This window comes from Convolutriloba macropyga, chromosome 8 (genome assembly GCF_964194025.1).
Source record: "Convolutriloba macropyga chromosome 8, txConMacr16.3, whole genome shotgun sequence".
Lineage (NCBI taxonomy): Eukaryota > Metazoa > Xenacoelomorpha > Acoela > Convolutidae > Convolutriloba > Convolutriloba macropyga.
The window spans coordinates 30,845,606-30,871,301 of record NC_134475.1 but is presented as its reverse complement, the minus strand read 5'-3'; the positions used below and the strand labels follow the sequence as shown (position 1 = coordinate 30,871,301).

The window sequence follows — 25,696 nt, the reverse complement described above, 5'->3', positions numbered from 1 at the left end:
CACTTTTTTTCAAAGTCCTCAGATGGCTCTGCCTGAAAGCACTTGATCAATCAGAGTTCTTAGTTGTACTGTCTAAAATAGAAATTGAGCTCTTAATTTTCAGGAAAGAGTTGAATAAGAAACAAAATTGTACAACAAATCATAATTGTCACGCAATATTTTCAGCTAAAGGCAGTAAAGAGTACGCTGGAATTTTTTTATTTTCGAAGTTTGAACTCTTTTGAGCGGCTTTCATATTTGTCAAGATCCATAATAGACAAATTGGAATTTGAATAGAGCACTTTTTTTCAAAGTCCTCAGATGGCTCTGCCTGAAAGCACTTGATCAATCAGAGTTCTTAGTTGTACTGTCTAAAATAGAAATTGAGCTCTTAATTTTCAGGAAAGAGTTGAATAAGAAACAAAATTGTACAACAAATCATAATTGTCACGCAATGTTTTCAGTCAAAGGCAGTAAAGAGTACGCTGGAATTTTTTTATTTTCGAAGTTTGAACTCTATTGAGCGGCTTTCATATTTGTCAAGATCCATAATAGAAAAATTGGAATTTGAATAGAGCATTTTTTTTCAAAGTCCTCGGATGGCTCTGCCTGAGAGCTCTTGATCAATCAGAGTTCTCAGTTGTACTGTCTAAAATAGAAATTGAGCTCTTAATTTTCAGGAAAGAGTTGAATAGGAAACAAAATTGTACAACAAATCATAATTGTCACGCAATGTTTTCAGTCAAAGGCAGTAAAGAGTACGCTGGAATTTTTTTATTTTCGAAGTTTGAACTCTATTGAGCGGCTTTCATATTTGTCAAGATCCATAATAGAAAAATTGGAATTTGAATAGAGCATTTTTTTCAAAGTCCTCAGATGACTTTGCCTGAGAGCATTTTATCAATCAAGACTTCTTAATTGTACTGTCTAAAAGAGAAATGGGGCTCTTAAATTTCAGGGAAGAGTTGAATAAGAACCAAAATTGTACAACAAATCATAGTTGTCATGCAATGTTTTCAGCATAGGGCAATAAAGAGTACGCTGGAATTTTTTATATTTTCGAAGTTTGAACTCGTTTGAGCGGCTTGCATATTTGTCAAGATCCATAATAGACAAACTGGGATTTCAATAGAGCAGTTTTTTTTCAAAGTCCTCAGATGGCTCTGCCTGTGAGCACTTGATCAATCAGAGTTCTTAGTTGTACTGTCTAAAATAGAAATTGAGCTCTTAATTTTCAGGAAAGAGTTGAATAAGAAACAAAATTGTACAACAAATCATAATTTTCACGCAATATTTTCAGCTAAAGGCAGTAAAGAGTACGCTGGAATTTTTTTATTTTCAAAGTTTGAACTCTTTTGAGCGGCTTTCATATTTGTCAAGATCCATAATAGACAAATTGGAATTTGAATAGAGCACTTTTTTTCAAAGTCCTCAGATGGCTCTGCCTGAAAGCACTTGATCAATCAGAGTTCTTAGTTGTACTGTCTAAAATAGAAATTGAGCTCTTAATTTTCAGGAAAGAGTTGAATAAGAAACAAAATTGTACAACAAATCATAATTGTCACGCAATATTTTCAGCTAAAGGCAGTAAAGAGTACGCTGGAATTTTTTTATTTTCGAAGTTTGAACTCTTTTGTGCGGCTTTCATATTTGTCAAGATCCATAATAGACAAATTGGAATTTGAATAGAGCACTTTTTTTCAAAGTCCTCAGATGGCTCTGCCTGAAAGCACTTGATCAATCAGAGTTCTTAGTTGTACTGTCTAAAATAGAAATTGAGCTCTTAATTTTCAGGAAAGAGTTGAATAAGAAACAATATTGTACAACAAATCATAATTGTCACGCAATATTTTCAGCTAAAGGCAGTAAAGAGTACGCTGGATTTTTTTTTATTTTCGAAGTTTGAACTCTTTTGAGCGGCTTTCATATTTGTCAAGATCCATAATAGACAAATTGGAATTTGAATAGAGCACTTTTTTTCAAAGTCCTCAGATGGCTCTGCCTGAAAGCACTTGATCAATCAGAGTTCTCAGTTGTACTGTCTAAAATAGAAATTGAGCTCTTAATTTTCAGGAAAGAGTTGAATAGGAAACAAAATTGTACAACAAATCATAATTGTCACGCAATGTTTTCAGTCAAAGGCAGTAAAGAGTACGCTGGAATTTTTTTATTTTCGAAGTTTGAACTCTATTGAGCGGCTTTCATATTTGTCAAGATCCATAATAGAAAAATTGGAATTTGAATAGAGCATTTTTTTCAAAGTCCTCAGATGACTTTGCCTGAGAGCATTTTATCAATCAAGACTTCTTAATTGTACTGTCTAAAAGAGAAATGGGGCTCTTAAATTTCAGGGAAGAGTTGAATAAGAACCAAAATTGTACAACAAATCATAGTTGTCATGCAATGTTTTCAGCATAGGGCAATAAAGAGTACGCTGGAATTTTTTATATTTTCGAAGTTTGAACTCGTTTGAGCGGCTTGCATATTTGTCAAGATCCATAATAGACAAACTGGGATTTGAATAGAGCAGTTTTTTTTCAAAGTCCTCAGATGGCTCTGCCTGTGAGCACTTGATCAATCAGAGTTCTTAGTTGTACTGTCTAAAATAGAAATTGAGCTCTTAATTTTCAGGAAAGAGTTGAATAAGAAACAAAATTGTACAACAAATCATAATTTTCACGCAATATTTTCAGCTAAAGGCAGTAAAGAGTACGCTGGAATTTTTTTATTTTCAAAGTTTGAACTCTTTTGAGCGGCTTTCATATTTGTCAAGATCCATAATAGACAAATTGGAATTTGAATAGAGCACTTTTTTTCAAAGTCCTCAGATGGCTCTGCCTGAAAGCACTTGATCAATCAGAGTTCTTAGTTGTACTGTCTAAAATAGAAATTGAGCTCTTAATTTTCAGGAAAGAGTTGAATAAGAAACAAAATTGTACGACAAATCATAATTGTCACGCAATATTTTCAGCTAAAGGCAGTAAAGAGTACGCTGGAATTTTTTTATTTTCGAAGTTTGAACTCTTTTGTGCGGCTTTCATATTTGTCAAGATCCATAATAGACAAATTGGAATTTGAATAGAGCACTTTTTTTCAAAGTCCTCAGATGGCTCTGCCTGAAAGCACTTGATCAATCAGAGTTCTTAGTTGTACTGTCTAAAATAGAAATTGAGCTCTTAATTTTCAGGAAAGAGTTGAATAAGAAACAATATTGTACAACAAATCATAATTGTCACGCAATATTTTCAGCTAAAGGCAGTAAAGAGTACGCTGGATTTTTTTTTATTTTCGAAGTTTGAACTCTTTTGAGCGGCTTTCATATTTGTCAAGATCCATAATAGACAAATTGGAATTTGAATAGAGCACTTTTTTTCAAAGTCCTCAGATGGCTCTGCCTGAAAGCACTTGATCAATCAGAGTTCTTAGTTGTACTGTCTAAAATAGAAATTGAGCTCTTAATTTTCAGGAAAGAGTTGAATAAGAAACAAAATTGTACAACAAATCATAATTGTCACGCAATATTTTCAGCTAAAGGCAGTAAAGAGTACGCTGGAATTTTTTTATTTTCGAAGTTTGAACTCTTTTGAGCGGCTTTCATATTTGTCAAGATCCATAATAGACAAATTGGAATTTGAATAGAGCACTTTTTTTCAAAGTCCTCAGATGGCTCTGCCTGAAAGCACTTGATCAATCAGAGTTCTTAGTTGTACTGTCTAAAATAGAAATTGAGCTCTTAATTTTCAGGAAAGAGTTGAATAAGAAACAAAATTGTACAACAAATCATAATTGTCACGCAATATTTTCAGCTAAAGGCAGTAAAGAGTACGCTGGATTTTTTTTATTTTCGAAGTTTGAACTCTTTTGAGCGGCTTTCATATTTGTCAAGATCCATAATAGACAAATTGGAATTTGAATAGAGCACTTTTTTTAAAAGTCCTCAGATGGCTCTGCCTGAAAGCACTTGATCAATCAGAGTTCTTAGTTGTACTGTCTAAAATAGAAATTGAGCTCTTAATTTTCAGGAAAGAGTTGAATAAGGAACTAAATATACAACAAATCATAATTGTCACGCAATGTTTTCAGCCGAAGGCAGTAAAGAGTACGCTGGAATTTTTTTTATTTTCGAAGTTTGAACTCTTTTGAGTGGCTTTCATATTTGTCAAGATCCATAATAGACAAATTGGAATTTGAATAGAGCACTTTTTTTAAAAGTCCTCAGATGGCTCTGCCTGAAAGCACTTGATCAATCAGAGTTCTTAGTTGTACTGTCTAAAATAGAAATTGAGCTCTTAATTTTCAGGAAAGAGTTGAATAAGGAACTAAATATACAACAAATCATAATTGTCACGCAATGTTTTCAGCCGAAGGCAGTAAAGAGTACGCTGGAATTTTTTTTATTTTCGAAGTTTGGACACTATTGAGCGGCTTTCATATTTGTCAAGATCTATAATAGACAAATTGGAATTTGAATAGAGCACTTTTTTTCAAAGTCCTCAGATGGCTCTGCCTGAAAGCACTTGATCAATCAGAGTTCTTAATTGTACTGTCTAAAAGAGAAATGGGGCTCTGAAATTTCAGGGAAGAGTTGAATAAGAAACAAAATTGGACAACAAATCATAGTTGTCACTTAATGTTTTCAGCATAAGGCAATAAAGAGTACGCTGGAGTTTTTTTATTTTCGAAGTTTGAACTCGTTTGAGCGGCTTGCATATTTTTCAAGATCCATAATAGACAAATTGGGATTTGAATAGAGCAGTTTTTTTCAAAGTCCTCAGATGGCTCTGCCTGAGAGCACTTGATCAATCAGAGTTCTTAGTTGTACTGTCTAAAAATGAGCTCTTAAATTCCAGGGAAGAGTTGAATAAGGAACTAAATATACAACAAATCATAATTGTCACGCAATGTTTTCAGCCGAAGGCAGTAAAGAGTACGCTGGAATTTTTTTTATTTTCGAAGTTTGGACACTATTGAGCGGCTTTCATATTTGTCAAGATCTATAATAGACAAATTGGAATTTGAATAGAGCACTATTTTTCAAAGTCCTCAGATGGCTCTGCCTGAAAGCACTTGATCAATCAGAGTTCTTAATTGTACTGTCTAAAAGAGAAATGGGGCTCTGAAATTTCAGGGAAGAGTTGAATAAGAAACAAAATTGGACAACAAATCATAGTTGTCACGCAATGTTTTCAGCATAAGGCAATAAAGAGTACGCTGGAGTTTTTTTATTTTCGAAGTTTGAACTCGTTTGAGCGGCTTGCATATTTTTCAAGATCCATAATAGACAAATTGGGATTTGAATAGAGCAGTTTTTTTTCAAAGTCCTCAGATGGCTCTGCCTGAGAGCACTTGATCAATCAGAGTTCTTAGTTGTACTGTCTAAAAATGAGCTCTTAAATTCCAGGGAAGAGTTGAATAAGGAACTAAATGTACAACAAATCATAATTGTCACGCAATGTTTTCAGCCGAAGGCAGTAAAGAGTACGCTGGAATTTTTTTATTTTCGAAGGTTGGACACTATTGAGCGGCTTTCATATTTGTCAAGATCTATAATAGACAAATTGGAATTTGAATAGAGCACTTTTTTTCAAAGTCCTCAGATGGCTCTGCCTGAAAGCACTTGATCAATCAGAGTTCTTAGTTGTACTGTCTAAAATAGAAATTGAGCTCTTAATTTTCAGGAAAGAGTTGAATAAGAAACAAAATTGTACAACAAATCATAATTGTCACGCAATATTTTCAATCAAAGGCAGTAAAGAGTACGCTGGAATTTTTTTCTTTTCGAAGTTTGAACTCTATTGAGCGGCTTTCATATTTGTCAAGATCCATAATAGACAAATTTAAAATTAAATTGAGCAATTTTTTCAAAGTCCACAGATGGCTCTGCCTGAGAGCACTTGATCAATCAGAGTTCTTAGTTGTACTGTCTAAAATAGAAATTGAGCTCTAAATTTTCAGGAAAGAGTTGAATAAGCAACAAAATTGTACAACAAATCATAATTGTCACGCAATGTTTTCAGTCAAAGGCAGTAAAGAGTACGCTGGAATTTTTTTATTTTCGAAGTTTGAACTCTATTGAGCGGCTTTCATATTTGTCAAGATCCATAATAGACAAATTGGAATTTGAATAGAGCATTTTTTTTCAAAGTCCTCAAATGACTTTGCCTGAGAGCACTTTATCAATCAAGACTTCTTAATTGTACTGTCTAAAAGAGAAATGGGGCTCTTAAATTTCAGGGAAGAGTTGAATAAGAAACAAAATTGTACAACAAATCATAATTGTCACGCAATGTTTTCAGTCAAAGGCAGTAAAGAGTACGCTGGAATTTTTTTATTTTCGAAGTTTGAACTCTATTAAGCGGCTTTCATATTTGTCAAGATCCATAATAGAAAAATTGGAATTTTAATAAAGCATTTTTTTCAAAGTCCTCAGATGACTTTGCCTGAGAGCACTTTATCAATCAAGACTTCTTAATTGTACTGTCTAAAAGAGAAACGGGGCTCTTAAATTTCAGGGAAGAGTTGAATAAGAAACAAAATTGTAATACAAATCATATTTGTCATGCAATGTTTTCAGCATAAGGCAAGAGTCCGCTGGAATTTTTTATATTTTCGAAGTTTGAACTATTGAGCAGCTTGCACATTTGTCAAGATCCATAATAGACAAATTGGAATTTGAATAGAGCAATTTTTTTCAAAGTCCTCAGATGGCTCTGCCTGTGAGCACTTGATCAATCAGAGTTCTTAGTTGTACTGTCTAAAATAGAAATTGAGCTCTTAATTTTCAGGAAAGAGTTGAATAAGAAACAATTGTACAACAAATCATAATTGTCACGCAATGTTTTCAGCCAAAGGCAGTAAAGAGTAGGCTGGAATTTTTTTATTTTTGAAGTTTGAACTCTATTGAGCGGCTTTCATATTTGTCAAGATCCATAATAGAAAAATTGGAATTTGAATAGAGCATTTTTTTCAAAGTCCTCAGATGACTTTGCCTGAGAGCACTTTATCAATCAAGACTTCTTAATTGTACTGTCTAAAAGAGAAATGGGGCTCTTAAATTTCAGGGAAGAGTTGAACAAGAAACAAAATTGTACAACAAATCATAGTTGTCATGCAATGTTTTCAGCATAAGGCAATAAAGAGTACGCTGGAATTTTTTTATTTTCGAAGTTTGAACTCGATTGAGCGGCTTTCATATTTGTCAAGATCCATAATAGAAAAATTGGAATTTGAATAGAGCATTTTTTTCAAAGTCTCAGATAACTTTGCCTGAGAGCACTTTATCAATCAAGACTTCTTAATTGTACTGTCTAAAAGAGAAATGGGGCTCTTAAATTTCAGGGAAGAGTTGAATAAGAAACAAAATTGTACAACAAATCATAATTGTCACGCAATGTTTTCAGTCAAAGGCAGTAAAGAGTACGCTGGAATTTTTTTTATTTTCGAAGTTTGAACTCTATTGAGCGGCTTTCATATTTGTCGAGATCCATAATAGACAAATTGGAATTTGAATAGAGCATTTTTTTTCAAAGTCCTCAAATGACTTTGCCTGAGAGCACTTTATCAATCAAGACTTCTTAATTGTACTGTCTAAAAGAGAAATGGGGCTCTTAAATTTCAGGGAAGAGTTGAATAAGAAACAAAATTGTACAACAAATCATAATTGTCACGCAATGTTTTCAGTCAAAGGCAGTAAAGAGTACGCTGGAATTATTTTATTTTCGAAGTTTGAACTCTATTAAGCGGCTTTCATATTTGTCAAGATCCATAATAGAAAAATTGGAATTTGAATAGAGCATTTTTTTTAAAGTCCTCAGATGACTTTGCCTGAGAGCACTTTATCAATCAAGACTTCTTAATTGTACTGTCTAAAAGAGAAATGGGGCTCTTAAATTTCAGGGAAGAGTTGAATAAGAAACAAAATTGTAATACAAATCATAGTTGTCATGCAATGTTTTCAGCATAAGGCAAGAGTCCGCTGGAATTTTTTATATTTTCGAAGTTTGAACTAATGAGCAGCTTGCACATTTGTCAAGATCCATAATAGACAAATTGGAATTTGAATAGAGCAGTTTTTTTCAAAGTTCTCAGATGGCTCTGCCTGTGAGCACTTGATCAATCAGAGTTCTTAGTTGTACTGTCTAAAATAGAAATTGAGCTCTTAATTTTCAGGAAAGAGTTGAATAAGAAACAAAATTGTACAACAAATCATAATTGTCACGCAATGTTTTCAGCCAAAGGCAGTAAAGAGTACGCTGGAATTTTTTTATTTTTGAAGTTTGAACTCTATTGAGCGGCTTTCATATTTGTCAAGATCCATAATAGAAAAATTGGAATTTGAATAGAGCATTTTTTTCAAAGTCCTCAGATGACTTTGCCTGAGAGCACTTTATCAATCAAGACTTCTTAATTGTACTGTCTAAAAGAGAAATGGGGCTCTTAAATTTCAGGGAAGAGTTGAACAAGAAACAAAATTGTACAACAAATCATAGTTGTCATGCAATGTTTTCAGCATAAGGCAATAAAGAGTACGCTGGAATTTTTTTATTTTCGAAGTTTGAACTCGATTGAGCGGCTTTCATATTTGTCAAGATCCATAATAGAAAAATTGGAATTTGAATAGAGCATTTTTTTCAAAGTCTCAGATAACTTTGCCTGAGAGCACTTTATCAATCAAGACTTCTTAATTGTACTGTCTAAAAGAGAAATGGGGCTCTTAAATTTCAGGGAAGAGTTGAATAAGAAACAAAATTGTACAACAAATCATAATTGTCACGCAATGTTTTCAGTCAAAGGCAGTAAAGAGTACGCTGGAATTATTTTATTTTCGAAGTTTGAACTCTGTTAAGCGGCTTTCATATTTGTCAAGATCCATAATAGAAAAATTGGAATTTGAATAGAGCATTTTTTTTAAAGTCCTCAGATGACTTTGCCTGAGAGCACTTTATCAATCAAGACTTCTTAATTGTACTGTCTAAAAGAGAAATGGGGCTCTTAAATTTCAGTGAAGAGTTGAATAAGAAACAAAATTGTAATACAAATCATAGTTGTCATGCAATGTTTTCAGCATAAGGCAAGAGTCCGCTGGAATTTTTTATATTTTCGAAGTTTGAACTAATGAGCAGCTTGCACATTTGTCAAGATCCATAATAGACAAATTGGAATTTGAATAGAGCAGTTTTTTTCAAAGTTCTCAGATGGCTCTGCCTGTGAGCACTTGATCAAACAGAGTTCTTAGTTGTACTGTCTAAAATAGAAATTGAGCTCTTAATTTTCAGGAAAGAGTTGAATAAGAAACAAAATTGTACAACAAATCATAATTGTCACGCAATGTTTTCAGCCAAAGGCAGTAAAGAGTACGCTTGAATTTTTTTATTTTTGAAGTTTGAACTCTATTGAGCGGCTTTCATATTTGTCAAGATCCATAATAGAAAAATTGGAATTTGAATAGAGCATTTTTTTCAAAGTCCTCAGATGACTTTGCCTGAGAGCACTTTATCAATCAAGACTTCTTAATTGTACTGTCTAAAAGAGAAATGGGGCTCTTAAATTTCAGGGAAGAGTTGAACAAGAAACAAAATTGTACAGCAAATCATAGTTGTCATGCAATGTTTTCAGCATAAGGCAATAAAGAGTACGCTGGAATTTTTTTATTTTCGAAGTTTGAACTCGATTGAGCGGCTTTCATATTTGTCAAGATCCATAATAGAAAAATTGGAATTTGAATAGAGCATTTTTTTCAAAGTCTCAGATAACTTTGCCTGAGAGCACTTTATCAATCAAGACTTCTTAATTGTACTGTCTAAAAGAGAAATGGGGCTCTTAAACTTCAGGGAAGAGTTGAATAAGAAACAAAATTGTACAACAAATCATAGTTGTCATGCAATGTTTTCAGTCAAAGGCAGTAAAGAGTACGCTGTAATTTTTTTTTTATTTTCGAAGTTTGAACTCTATTGAGCTGAGCGGCTTTCATATTTGTCAAGATCCATAATAGACAAATTGGAAATTAAATAGCAATTTTTTTCAAAGTCCACAGATGGCTCTGCCTGTGAGCACTTGATCAATCAGAGTTCTTAGTTGTAATGTCTAAAATAGAAATTGAGCTCTTAATTTTCAGGAAAGAGTTGAATAAGAAACGAAATTCTACAACAAATCATAATTGTCACGCAATATTTTCAGCTAAAGGCAGTAAAGAGTACGCTGGAATTTTTTATTTTTGAAGTTTGAACTCTATTGAGCGGCTTTCATATTTGTCAAGATCCATAATAGAAACATTGGAATTTGAATAGAGCATTTTTTTCAAAGTCCTCAGATGACTTTGCCTGAGAGCACTTTATCAATCAAGACTTCTTAATTGTACTGTCTAAAAGAGAAATGGGGCTCTTAAATTTCAGGGAAGAGTTTAACAAGAAACAAAATTGTACAACAAATCATAGTTGTCATGCAATGTTTTCAGCATAAGGCAATAAAGAGTACGCTGGAATTTTTTTATTTTCGAAGTTTGAACTCGATTGAGCGGCTTTCATATTTGTCAAGATCCATAATAGAAAAATTGGAATTTGAATAGAGCATTTTTTTCAAAGTCTCAGATAACTTTGCCTGAGAGCACTTTATCAATCAAGACTTCTTAATTGTACTGTCTAAAAGAGAAATGGGGCTCTTAAACTTCAGGGAAGAGTTGAATAAGAAACAAAATTGTACAACAAATCATAGTTGTCATGCAATGTTTTCAGTCAAAGGCAGTAAAGAGTACGCTGTAATTTTTTTTTTATTTTCGAAGTTTGAACTCGATTGAGCGGCTTTCATATTTGTCAAGATCCATAATAGAAAAATTGGAATTTGAATAGAGCATTTTTTTCAAAGTCTCAGATAACTTTGCCTGAGAGCACTTTATCAATCAAGACTTCTTAATTGTACTGTCTAAAAGAGAAATGGGGCTCTTAAATTTCAGGGAAGAGTTTAACAAGAAACAAAATTGTACAACAAATCATAGTTGTCATGCAATGTTTTCAGCATAAGGCAATAAAGAGTACGCTGGAATTTTTTTATTTTCGAAGTTTGAACTCGATTGAGCGGCTTTCATATTTGTCAAGATCCATAATAGAAAAATTGGAATTTGAATAGAGCATTTTTTTCAAAGTCTCAGATAACTTTGCCTGAGAGCACTTTATCAATCAAGACTTCTTAATTGTACTGTCTAAAAGAGAAATGGGGCTCTTAAACTTCAGGGAAGAGTTGAATAAGAAACAAAATTGTACAACAAATCATAGTTGTCATGCAATGTTTTCAGCATAAGGCAATAAAGAGTACGCTGGAATTTTTTTATTTTCGAAGTTTGAACTCGATTGAGCGGCTTTCATATTTGTCAAGATCCATAATAGAAAAATTGGAATTTGAATAGAGCATTTTTTTCAAAGTCTCAGATAACTTTGCCTGAGAGCACTTTATCAATCAAGACTTCTTAATTGTACTGTCTAAAAGAGAAATGGGGCTCTTAAACTTCAGGGAAGAGTTGAATAAGAAACAAAATTGTACAACAAATCATAGTTGTCATGCAATGTTTTCAGTCAAAGGCAGTAAAGAGTACGCTGTAATTTTTTTTTTATTTTCGAAGTTTGAACTCTATTGAGCTGAGCGGCTTTCATATTTGTCAAGATCCATAATAGACAAATTGGAAATTAAATAGCAATTTTTTTCAAAGTCCACAGATGGCTCTGCCTGTGAGCACTTGATCAATCAGAGTTCTTAGTTGTAATGTCTAAAATAGAAATTGAGCTCTTAATTTTCAGGAAAGAGTTGAATAAGAAACGAAATTCTACAACAAATCATAATTGTCACGCAATATTTTCAGCTAAAGGCAGTAAAGAGTACGCTGGAATTTTTTATTTTTGAAGTTTGAACTCTATTGAGCGGCTTTCATATTTGTCAAGATCCATAATAGAAACATTGGAATTTGAATAGAGCATTTTTTTCAAAGTCCTCAGATGACTTTGCCTGAGAGCACTTTATCAATCAAGACTTCTTAATTGTACTGTCTAAAAGAGAAATGGGGCTCTTAAATTTCAGGGAAGAGTTTAACAAGAAACAAAATTGTACAACAAATCATAGTTGTCATGCAATGTTTTCAGCATAAGGCAATAAAGAGTACGCTGGAATTTTTTTATTTTCGAAGTTTGAACTCGATTGAGCGGCTTTCATATTTGTCAAGATCCATAATAGAAAAATTGGAATTTGAATAGAGCATTTTTTTCAAAGTCTCAGATAACTTTGCCTGAGAGCACTTTATCAATCAAGACTTCTTAATTGTACTGTCTAAAAGAGAAATGGGGCTCTTAAACTTCAGGGAAGAGTTGAATAAGAAACAAAATTGTACAACAAATCATAGTTGTCATGCAATGTTTTCAGTCAAAGGCAGTAAAGAGTACGCTGTAATTTTTTTTTTATTTTCGAAGTTTGAACTCTATTGAGCTGAGCGGCTTTCATATTTGTCAAGATCCATAATAGACAAATTGGAAATTAAATAGCAATTTTTTTCAAAGTCCACAGATGGCTCTGCCTGTGAGCACTTGATCAATCAGAGTTCTTAGTTGTAATGTCTAAAATAGAAATTGAGCTCTTAATTTTCAGGAAAGAGTTGAATAAGAAACGAAATTCTACAACAAATCATAATTGTCACGCAATATTTTCAGCTAAAGGCAGTAAAGAGTACGCTGGAATTTTTTATTTTTGAAGTTTGAACTCTATTGAGCGGCTTTCATATTTGTCAAGATCCATAATAGAAACATTGGAATTTGAATAGAGCATTTTTTTCAAAGTCCTCAGATGACTTTGCCTGAGAGCACTTTATCAATCAAGACTTCTTAATTGTACTGTCTAAAAGAGAAATGGGGCTCTGAAATTTCAGGGAAGAGTTTAACAAGAAACAAAATTGTACAACAAATCATAGTTGTCATGCAATGTTTTCAGCATAAGGCAATAAAGAGTAAGCTGGAATTTTTTTATTTTCGAAGTTTGAACTCGATTGAGCGGCTTTCATATTTGTCAAGATCCATAATAGAAAAATTGGAATTTGAATAGAGCATTTTTTTCAAAGTCTCAGATGACTTTGCCTGAGAGCACTTTATCAATCAAGACTTCTTAATTGTACTGTCTAAAAGAGAAATGGGGCTCTTAAACTTGAGGGAAGAGTTGAATAAGAAACAAAATTGTACAAATCATAGTTGTCATGCAATGTTTTCAGTCAAAGGCAGTAAAGAGTACGCTGTTATTTTTTTATTTTCGAAGTTTGAACTCTATTGAGCGGCTTTCATATTTGTCAAGATCCATAATAGACAAATTGGAAATTAAATTGAGCTATTTTTTTTAAAGTCCACAGATGGCTCTGCCTGTGAGCACTTGATCAATCAGAGTTCTTAGTTGTAATGTCTAAAATAGAAATTGAGCTCTTAATTTTCAGGAAAGAGTTGAATAAGAAACGAAATTGTACAACAAATCATAATTGTCACGCAATATTTTCAGCTAAAGGCATTAAAGAGTACGCTGGAATTTTTTATTTTTGAAGTTTAAACTCTATTGAGCGGCTTTCATAATTGTCAAGATCCATAATAGACAAATTGGAATTTGAATAGAGCATTTTTTTAAAGTCCTCAGATGAATTTGCCTGAGAGCACTTTATCAATCAGACTTCTTAATTGTACTGTCTAAAAGAGAAATGGGGCTCTTAAATTTCAGGGAAGAGTTGAATAAGAAACAAAATTGTACAACAAATCATAGTTGTCACGCAATGTTTTCAGCATAAGGCAATAAAGAGTACGCTGGAATTTTTTTATTTTCGAAGTTTGAACTCTATTGAGCGGCTTTCATATTTGTCAAGATCCATAATAGAAAAATTGGAATTTGAATAGAGCATTTTTTTCAAAGTCTCAGATGACTTTGCCTGAGAGCACTTTATCAATCAAGACTTCTTAATTGTACTGTCTAAAAGAGAAATGGAGCTCTTAAACTTGAGGGAAGAGTTGAATAAGAAACAAAATTGTACAACAAATCATAGTTGTCATGCAATGTTTTCAGTTAAAGGCAGTAAAGAGTACGCTGTTATTTTTTTTTTTCGAAGTTTGAACTCTATTGAGCGGCTTTCATATTTGTCAAGATCCATAATAGACAAATTGGAAATTAAATTGAGCTATTTTTTTCAAAGTCCACAGATGGCTCTGCCTGTGAGCACTTGATCAATCAGAGTTCTTAGTTGTAATGTCTAAAATAGAAATTGAGCTCTTAATTTTCAGGAAAGAGTTGAATAAGAAACGAAATTGTACAACAAATCATAATTGTCACGCAATATTTTCAGCTAAAGGCATTAAAGAGTACGCTGGAATTTTTTATTTTTGAAGTTTAAACTCTATTGAGCGGCTTTCATAATTGTCAAGATCCATAATAGACAAATTGGAATTTGAATAGAGCATTTTTTTAAAGTCCTCAAATGAATTTGCCTGAGAGCACTTTATCAATCAGACTTCTTAATTGTACTGTCTAAAAGAGAAATGGGGCTCTTAAATTTCAGGGAAGAGTTGAATAAGAAACAAAATTGTACAACAAATCATAGTTGTCACGCAATGTTTTCAGCATAAGGCAATAAAGAGTACGCTGGAATTTTTTTATTTTCGAAGTTTGAACTCTATTGAGCGGCTTTCATATTTGTCAAGATCCATAATAGACAAATTGGAAATTAAATTGAGCAATTTTTTTCAAAGTCCACAGATGGCACTGCCTGTGAGCACTTGATCAATCAGAGTTCTTAGTTGTAATGTCTAAAATAGAAATTGAGCTCTTAATTTTCAGGAAAGAGTTGAATAAGAAACCAAATTGTACAACAAATCATAATTGTCACGCAATATTTTTGGCTAAAGGCAGTAAAGAGTACGCCGAATTTTTTTTATTTTCGAAGTTTGAACTCTTTTGAGCGGCTTTCATAATTGTCAAGATCCATAATAGACAAATTGGAATTTGAATAGAGCATTTTTTTAAAGTCCTCAGATGAATTTGCCTGAGAGCACTTTATCAATCAGACTTCTCAATTGTACTGTCTAAAAGAGAAATGGGGCTCTTAAATTTCAGGGAAGAGTTGAATAAGAAACAAAATTGTACAACAAATCATAGTTGTCACGCAATGTTTTCAACATAAGGCAATAAAGAGTACGCTGGAATTTTTTTATATTCGAAGTTTGAACTCTATTGAGCGGCTTTCATATTTTTCAAGATCCATTATAGACAAATTGGAATTAAAATAGAGCAATTTTTTCAAAGTCCACAGATGGCTCTGCCTGAGAGCACTCGATCAATCAGAGTTCTTAGTTGTACTGTCTAAAATAAATTGAGCCCTTGATTTTCAGGAAAGAGTTGAATCAGAAACAAAATTGTACAACAAATCATAATTGTCACGCAATATTTTCAGCTAAAGGCAGTAAAGAGTACGCTGGAATTTTTTTATTTTCGAAGTTTGAACTATATTGAGCGGCTTTCATATTTGTCAAGATCCATAATAGACAAATTGGAATTTGAATAGAGCAGTTTTTTTCAAAGTCCTCAGATGGCTCTGCCTGAAAGCACTTAATCAATCAGAGTTCTTAGTTGTACTGTCTAAAATTGAGCTCTTAAATTTCAGGGAAGAGTTGAACAAGAAACTAAATATACAACAAATCATAATTGTCACGCAATGTTTTCAGCCAAAGGCAGTAAAGAGTACGCTGGAATTTTTTTATTTTCGAAGTTTGGACTCTATTGAGCGGCTTTCATAATTGTCAAGATCCATAATAGACAAATTGGAATTTGAATAGAGCAGTTTTTTTCAAAGTCCTCAGATGGCTCTGCCTGAAAGCACTTAATCAATCAGAGTTCTTAGTTGTACTGTCTAAAATTGAGCTCTTAAATTTCAGGGAAGAGTTGAACAAGAAACTAAATATACAACAAATCATAATTGTCACGCAATGTTTTCAGCATAAGGCAGTAAAGAGTACGCTGGAATTTTTTTATTTTCGAAGTTTGGACTCTATTGAGCGGATTTCATAATTGTCAAGATCCATAATAGACAAATTGGAATTTGAATAGAGCAGTTTTTTTCAAAGTCCTCAGATGGCTCTGCCTGAATGCACTTAATCAATCAGAGTTCTTAGTTGTACAGTCTAAAATAGAAATTGAGCTCTTAATTTTCAGGAAAGAGTTGAATAAGAAACAAAATTGTACAAATCATAATTGTCACGCAATGTTTTCACTCAAAAGCAGTAAAGAGTACGCTGGAATTTTTTTATTTTCGAAGTTTGAACTCTATTGAGCGGCTTTCATATTTGTCAAGATCCATAATAGACAAAATGGAAATTAAATTGAGCAATTTTTTTCAAAGTCCACAAATGGCTCTGCCTGTGAGCACTTGATCAATCAGAGTTCTTAGTTGTAATGTCTAAAATAGAAATTGAGCTCTTAATTTTCAGGAAAGAGTTGAATAAGAAAAAAAAATTGTACAAATCATTATTGTCACGCAATGTTTTCAGCATAAGGCAATAAAGAGTACGCTGGAATTTTTTTATTTTCGAAGTTTGAACTCTATTGAGCGGCTTTCATAATTGTCAAGATCCATAATAGACAAATTGGGATTTGAATAGAGCAGTTTTTTTTTCAAAGTTCTCAGATGGCTCTGCCTGAGAGCACTTGATCAATCAGAGTTCTTAGTTGTACTGTCTAAAATTGAGCTCTTAAATTTCAGGGAAGAGTTGAATAAGAAATTAAATATACAACAAATCATAATTGTCACGCAATGTTTTCAGCCAAAGGCAGTAAAGAGTACGCTGGAATTTTTTTATTTTCGAAGTTTGGACTCTATTGAGCGGCTTTCATATTTGTCAAGATCCATAATAGACAAATTGGAATTTGAATAGAGCATTTTTTTTACAAAGTCCTCAGATGGCTCTGCCTGAAAGCACTTGATCAATCAGAGTTCTTAATTGTACTGTCTAAAATAGAAATTGAGCTCTTAATTTTCAGGAAAGAGTTGAATAAGAAACAAAATTGTACAACAAATCGTAATTGTCACGCAATGTTTGCAGTCAAAGGCAGTAAAGAGTACGCTGGAATTTTTTTATTTTCGAAGTTTGAACTCTATTGAGCGGCTTTCATATTTGTCAAGATCCATAATAGACAAATTGAAAATTAAATTGAGCAATTTTTTCAAAGTCCACAGATGGCTCTGCCTGAGAGCACTTGATCAATCAGAGTTCTTAGTTGTACTGTCTAAAATAGAAATTGAGCTCTTAATTTTCAGGAAAGAGTTGAATCAGAAACAAAATTGTACAACAAATCATAATTGTCACGCAATATTTTCAGCTAAAGGCAGTAAAGAGTACGCTGGAATTTTTTTATTTTCGAAGTTTGAACTCTATTGAGCGGCTTTCATATTTGTCAAAATCCATAATAGACAAAATGGAATTTGAATAGAGCAGTTTTTTTTCAAAGTCCACAGATGGCTCTGCCTGAGAGCACTTGATCAATCAGAGTTCTTAGTTGTACTGTCTAAAATAGAAATTGAGCTCTTAATTTTCAGGAAAGAGTTGAATCAGAAACAAAATTGTACAACAAATCATAATTGTCACGCAATATTTTCAGCTAAAGGCAGTAAAGAGTACGCTGGAATTTTTTTATTTTCGAAGTTTGAACTCTTTTGAGCGGCTTTCATATTTGTCAAGATTCATAATAGACAAATTGGAATTTGAATAGAGCATTTTTTTAAAGTCCTCAGATGAATTTGCCTGATAGCACATTATCAATCAGACTTCTTAATGGTACTGTCTAAAAGAGAAATGGGGCTCTTAAATTTCAGAGAAGAGTTGAATAAGAAACAAAATTGTACAAAAAATCATAGTTGTCACGCAATGTTTTCAGCATAAGGCAATAAAGAGTACGCTGAAATTTTTTTTATTTTCGAAGTTTGCACTCTATTGAGCGGCTTTCATATTTGTCAAAATCCATTATAGACAAAATGGAATTTGAATAGAGCAGTTTTTTTTCAAAGTCCTCAGATGGCTCTGCCTGAGAGCACTTGATCAATCAGAGTTCTTAGTTGTACTGTCTAAAAATGAGCTCTTAAATTTCAGGGAAGAGTTGAATAAGAAACTAAATATACAACAAATCATAATTGTCACGCAATGTTTTCAGTCAAAGGCAGTAGAGAGTACGCTGGAATTTTTTTATTTTCGAAGTTTAAACTTTAATGAGCGGCTTTCATATTTGTCAAGATCCATAATAGACAAATTGGAAATTAAATTGAGCAATTTTTTTCAAAGTCCACTGATGGCTCTGCCTGAGAGCACTTGATCAATCAGAGTTCTTAGTTGTACTGTCTAAAATAGAAATTGAGCTCTTAATTTTCAGGAAAGAGTTGAATAAGAAACAAAATTGTAAAACAAATCGTAATTGTCACGCAATGTTTTCAGTCAAAGGCAGTAAAGAGTACGCTGGAATTTTTTTTATTTTCGAAGTTTGAACTCTATTGAGCGGCTTTCATATTTGTCAAGATCCATAATAGACAAATTTGAAATTAAATTGAGCAATTTTTTTCAAAGTCCACAGATGGCTCTGCCTGAAAGCACTTGATCAATCAGAGTTCTTAGTTGTACTGTCTAAAATAGAAATTGAGCTCTTAATTTTCAGGAAAGAGTTGAATGAGAACCAAAATTACAACAAATCATAAATGTCACGCAATGTTTTCAGTCAAAGGCAGTAAAGAGTACGCTGGAATTTTTTTATTTTCGAAGTTTGAACTCTATTGAGCGGCTTTTATATTTGTCAAGATCCATAATAGACAAATTGGAATTTGGATAGAGCATTTTCTTCAAAGTCCTCAGATGACTTTGCCTGCGAGCACTTTATCAATCAAGACTTCTTAATTGTACTGTCTAAAAGAGAAATGGGGCTCTTAAATTTCAGGGAAGAGTTGAATAAGAAACAAAATTGTACAACAAATCATAATTGTCACGCAATGTTTTCAGTTAAAGGCAGTAAAGAGTACGCTGGAATTTTTTTATTTTCGAAGTTTGAACTCTATTGAGCGGCTTTCATATTTGTCAAGATCCATAATAGAAAAATTGGAATTTGAATAGAGCATTTTTTTCAAAGTCATCAGATGGCTTTGCTTGAGAGCACTTTATCAATCAAGACTTCTTAATTGTACTGTCTAAAAGAGAAATGGGGCTCTTACATTTCAGGGAAGAGTTGAATAAGAAACAAAATTGTACAACAAATCATAATTGTCACGCAATGTTTTCAGTCAAAGGCAGTAAAGAGTACGCTGGAATTTTTTTATTTTCGAAGTTTGAACTCTATTGAGCGGCTTTCATATTTGTCAAGATCCATAATAGAAAAATTGGAATTTGAATAGGGCATTTTTTTCAAAGTTCTCAGATGACTTTGCCTGTGAGCACTTTATCAATCAAGACTTCTTAATTGTACTGTCTAAAAGAAATGGGGCTCTTAAATTTCAGGGAAGAGTTGAATAAGAAACAAAATTGTACAACAAATCGTAGTTGTCATGCAATGTTTTCAGAATAAGGCAATAAAGAGTACGCTGGAATTTTTTTTATTTTCGAAGTTTGAACTAATGAGCGGCTTGCACATTTGTCAAGATCCATAATAGACAAATTGGAACTTGAATAGAGCAGTTTTTTTTCAAAGTCCTCAGATGGCTCTGCCTGTGAGCACTTGATCAATCAGAGTTCTTAGTTGTACTGTCTAAAATAGAAATTGAGCTCTTATTTTCAGGAAAGAGTTGAATAAGAAACAAAATTGTACAACAAATCATAATTGTCACGCAATGTTTTCAGCATAAGGCAATAAAGAGTACGCTGGAATTTTTTTATTTTCGAAGTTTGAACTCTATTGAGCGGCTTTCATATTTGTCAAGATCCATAATATAAAATTTGGAATTTGAATAGAGCATTTTTTTGAAAGTCCTCAGATGACTTTGCCTGAGAGCACTTTATCAATCAAGACTTCTTAATTGTACTGTCTAAAAGAGAAATGGGGCTCTTAAACTTCAGGGAAGAGTTGAATGAGAAACAAAATTTTACAACAAATCATAATTGTCACGTAATGTTTTCAGCCAAAGGCAGTAAAGAGTACGCTGGAATTTTTTTATTTTCGAAGTTTGAACTCTATTGAGCGGCTTTCATATTTGTCAAGATCCATAATAGAAAAATTGGAATTTGAATAGAGCATTCTTTTCAAAGTCCTCAGATGACTTTGCCTGAGAGCACTTTATCAATCAAGACTTCTTAATTGTACTGTCTAAAAGAGAAATGGGGCTCTTAATTTTCAGGGAAGAATTGCATAAGAAACAAAATTGTACAACAAATCATAGTTGTCACGCAATGTTTTCAGCATGAGGCAATAAAGAGTACGCTGGAACTTTTTATTTTCGAAGTTTGAACTATTGAGCGGCTTGCACATTTGTCAAGATCCATAATAGACAAATTGGAAATTGAATAGAGCAGTTTTTTTCAAAGTCCTCAGATGGCTCTGCCTGTGAGCACTTGATCAATCACAGTTCTTAGTTGTACTGTCTAAAATTGAGCTCTTAATTTTCAGGGAAGAGTTGAATAAGAAACAAAATTGTACAACAAATCATAAGTGACACGCAATGTTTTCAGCCAAAGGCAGTAAAGAGTACGCTGGAATTGTTTTATTTTCGAAGTTTGAACTCTATTGAGCGGCTTTCACATTTGTCAAGATCCATAATAGACAAAATGGAATTTGAATAGAGCAGTTTTTTGTCAAAGTCCTCAGATGGCTCTGCCTGAGAGCACTTGATCAATCGGAGTTCTTAGTTGTACTGTCTAAAAGAAGAACTGCGCTCTTTAAATTTCAGGGAAGAGTTGAATAAGATACAAAATTGTACAACAAATCATAATTGTCACGCAATGTTTTCAGCCAAAGGCAATAAAGAGTAAGCTAGAATTCTCTTAATTTCAAAGTTCGAACTCTGTTGAACGCGAGATGATTCCTCAGATGACTTTGCCTGAGAACACTCGAGTTCAGGCTGAAATCTTTTCGAAGACCTTTGGAGCACTTCCATGAGGACAATTGTCCTAACAAAGCTTTGTATTTCTCTAACCGAAAAAGATTTTCAAAGTTGTGGAACCTTGAATTAATTATTTTCGGAGGTAGGGCACTTGCTCTAACACAATTGTTATCAGAAGTTTTAATAAGTAGTAACTAAGTCAAACTATAAAAGAGAATATCCATAAAACACTTTTCAACTTCAATGAGAGGCATATGTTGAATTTTCTGAAGAACCATCAGTTTTTGAAAGGTCAATGAAAATTAGGTAAATTTCAGTGAAGTTCTTTTCAGATATTACGTAGTTGAAGATCGAACAAACTTGCTTGAAAACTATGGTTTGAGAATGAAAGCATGCTCTCGAAAAGTGTTCCCATTAGGTAGGTTTCTACATCAATTATGATAAGGGATCAATAAGTTATTCACAGTTCAATACTTGACCCATCAGCATATAAACAAAAACTTTACAGGTTCTCGCAAGCTTTAAAATATCTGAGCTAGCATTACTATCTTTCTCACTATATCAATCCAAGATCTCACCATCTTCCAAAGTTGAAAGTGGAATCTCGTTGTTGGCATTGATTCTCACATCTTCAACTGACTCACTTTTCACCGAAGTCTCAACAGATTTTGTCTGATTATTTTGGCCGCCTGGCTGACTATACACAGTTGAAGCTCCAGTTAAAAAGAAGTCCTCCGCACAATCCGATGACATATTTGCCACGATCTCCTTCATTTCTTCGGCGCTGTACTTTACCTCCAATTTACTTTTGGGCTGCCTTTTAGGCGGCATCTCCTCACTCTTTTTCTTTTTCACCTAATCAAGAAAAGCAATGAAATATGAAGATCCTCCAAAAGGACCTTCCAAAATGAGCTTTCAATTCAAACTTACAACAGCTTTATCCTCGCTAATGCAACTCCTCTTTTTCACTGGTTTCTGAACACATGCTGAATCTTTCACTGAAACATTCATCGGTTTTTCCTGACATTTTCCCTCAGGAACGCTCTTTTTCGTTTCCAGCGGCTGCGCGACATCTTTCTGATTACCGCTTCCCTTCTTTCGCTTCAGCCGTGAACCCGTTATCAAGTTATGTAGATTCGGATTGAGCGGGTCTACATTAAGTCCAATGAAGAACAAGGCGGATGCGTTAAACTTCAAAACCAACTTCTTGATATCGTTAAAGGACTCACCAACCCTCTTTCTAAGCTCCTCAACTTCCACATTGTTCACATCACTTCCTGCTGCGCGAACAAAATGATTGATAGCAACATCCACTTCCTTCTCTGCGTTTTCGAATACCTTCTTAAAGCTGTTCTGCATAGTTGCGGCTGCTGAGGCTGTGTTCAACATTATAATCTGAAATCACGTTAACACATAGAGAAACATTTTGCAACATCCAAGGGAGCGAGAAATTTTGTTTCGAAAACGAAAGCCAACTTATAACGGCCAATACAGAATCAGAAGTGAAGAAAACTCCTGACCCGTCTAAATCAAATCTCGGACCTGCCCCATTTACAGCTCGAATGCACTGAAGGGGAGCGTTCATAAGCTCCCTGAATCTGATAAGTTTTCATTATCCATTAAGTTTTCATTCATCAATGAACTTTGACCTTTGAACAAACCTGTGGCTTTTGAAACGTTCGCTTATTTCAACTTTATGGGATACGCTATAAAAGCTTAGCAGTAGCTAGAGCAGTCCCATAAAGTTGCAACGCAATGGAAGGTTTCAAAGGTCAAAGCTCAAGATTAATGCATGCAGAGATTATAGTAAGTCCCATACAGTTGCAACGCAAGCGAACGTTCGAAAAGCTCGGGGCATGCGTTCGAAAAACTCAGGGCATGCATTTGAAAAGCTCGAGGCATGCGTTTGAAAAGCTCGGGGCGTGCGTTCGAAAACGTTTGAAACGTTCTATAGCGTTGCAACTTGATGGGACTGACTACAAGCCTTCTTTTAAACCCTCCCCTGCCCTACCCCCTCCGCCCCGCTTCCCCACACTCCTTAACACATACCCCCCCCCAAATAAATCAGAAAGACAAAACACGTGTGCACAGAGCCCGAACCTCAATATTGGGTTACAAAAGCACCAGCACCAGCTTCGAATTGTACTGGGGCGGGGGATTATGGAATACTTTACCACATGGTGAAATGGGATAAGGGTGGAGCAGATCTTGAATTATGAATCCACGTTATAAAAAGGTGAATTCGGTTTCTGCCTATTCGTATTCTGCGCAATCAGCCACAAAATATAGTGAGAGAGCTTAAACGCACGTGTGAAGCAATTAAATGCATAGATGGAAAATACGCAATTCAAAAAGAGCGTTTCAAAAAGAGCGCATTGGGCATTTAGAACGCAGTTCAAATGAGCAATGAACACAACTCAATAAGAGCACAATTGACTTTGACCTCTTAACACGTTTATGGAATTATGGGACACGCTATAGATTCGGTCAATAGAGCGCAGTTCAATTGAGCAATAAACATAATTAAAAAAAGAGCATTTAAAAGGCAATTCAAATGAGCAATGCAGCTAACACAGGCTGTTCAAAGAGAAAACGGCAATTCCAATCAGCAATGCAGCTAACACAGGCTGTTTAAATAGAAAAAGGCAATTCAAATGAGCAATGCAGCTAACACAGGCTGTTTAAAGAGAAAGTCACAGAATACATTACCAATAGAGAACAGTCTAAAAGATCAACATAAATGATTAAAGGCATGAACACACAGAACACAACACATGTACTTAATTTGCAAAGATCAAAAAGAAGCAGAAAGCAAAGCAGTTATCTAATAGTAGGGTATGATTCTTGATTTGCCGTTACAATCCTTCGCCATGGTCCAGCTCATTATGTTTTGGGCTGTTAACCCATAGACTCAGGTTTAAACCCGACTGTTGTCAGTCATTTCTTTTCTACGAAGACCGTGTTTAAGAGTTGTTAAAACGTGCAAAGATAGGCGCTTAAACATGGTGTTCAGCGTCATTCTGTCGACGTTGAATTAATACTAGCAGGTCCCTAAAGGCTATTTGAATGCATCGTAGCCTGAAACTTTAGTAATTGATATTCACATTGAAGAATTATTCGTGATAACTGGTTTCGAGTACAAACATGTCAAACAAAGGTTTTATGCGAGTTAAGACTAATAGACGATCTCACAGAGCATAAAAAACTCAAAACAAAAAATGAGGTATAAAGAGGGAGAGAGAGAGATCGATAACAAAAAAATAATGAGTCGGAGAGCAAATAGACTTAACAAAGCAAGAAAAACCACAAAGGAAAGAGAACAAAAGAAGCTTGAAAGCAGAGAAGGAAAACAAAAAAAACAAGAGTCTGGGAGAAAGCCAACGGGAGCGAAAAGTGAAAAAACGGAATTAACTAGAAAAAGAAAAAATCGCAATTGATGAGAGAGGAAAGAACAGACAGAAAACAATGCAACAAAAACCACAAGAACATCAGAAACCCACCGTAAAAAAACAATAGATAACAAAAAATTGAATCAAAAATAGATAAAAAAGAAAAATTAGTAAACAACCGGAAAATGGAGGAATCAGGAAAACAACCATCAGGAAAAAGAGAAAGGAGGAAAAAGGAAGGTGAGGGAGGGAAAGAACGCAAAAAAACAAAAGCGAAGAATGAAGGAAAACGGGTCAGCAAAAAGAAAGAAGCCGAAATCATGAGAGAAAGAAAGTACAAGAACAGCGAGATAGTGAGCAAGTGCAAAAAGCAAAAGCAAAAATTTGAGTGCAAAATGCACACAGTTAGAGAAAACACTTGAAGAGCAGAAATAGGAAATCGCACAACAGAAAGAAAGATAGAGAATGACACTGAAAAGAGGGAGAGATATAACAGTTCAAAAGAGAAGAGAAAAATGATCCACTGTGAGACAATGAATTCCGGGTCTCATAAAAAGGATGAATGAGCAAATGAGAACACGACGATGGATGTGCCCAAGACGAGGAATGTGCTGATAAAAAGGAACCGTTTTCAAGCATTTGTGAATGCCTTTAAGACGTCAACAAACTCAGAACTGAGTTAAAAGGCTGGCTAATGCAACCAACCAAAATTCTCCTCGAAAAAACTGAAGGAAAATTATATACCTATCATGTTTTGTATGCAATAATTTATTATATTAAAATTATTTTGATTAATTACCTTTTCAGTATCAAAAGCAAAGACCGTTTTCTGAATTCACAGACCCTTTACTGAACAAATAATCGGCCAGTGATTTTTTTAATACTATTGTTTTTGTTTATTGAAACACCGATCATTCTTTTTTTGAAATTTTGGACACAGGCTTTTTGGCAAATCATTTTTCGGTATATGACAAGACCTCTTAGCAACATTTTGGTTCAATGACGTATTGACAACACTTTTCGGTCAATGACCTTCTGTAACATTTTTCGGCAATTGACCTTTTAGAAACATTAATCGGTCAATGACCTTAAAGCACACTTAATCGGTCACTAACCCCAATTAAGCAACCGCTTAACCGTGCTCTTCGGTAGTACTGTTAAAATATGCTGCTCAGTGATGCCTCTAAAACATGCCTCCTTATGTGTTCACGCGATTAAAATATAGATATAGATTATCAACCGGCGGTAGTATCTCCTACAGTAGATCCTA

General features: G+C 34.0%; 1 protein-coding gene across 2 annotated transcripts in view; it reads left to right on the top strand.

The window, feature by feature from the left end:
• The window catches only part of LOC142344680 (ATP-dependent translocase ABCB1-like), a 122,837-nt gene that overhangs the window by 84,207 nt on the left and 12,934 nt on the right, over positions 1-25,696 (top strand). The window lies entirely within an intron of this gene.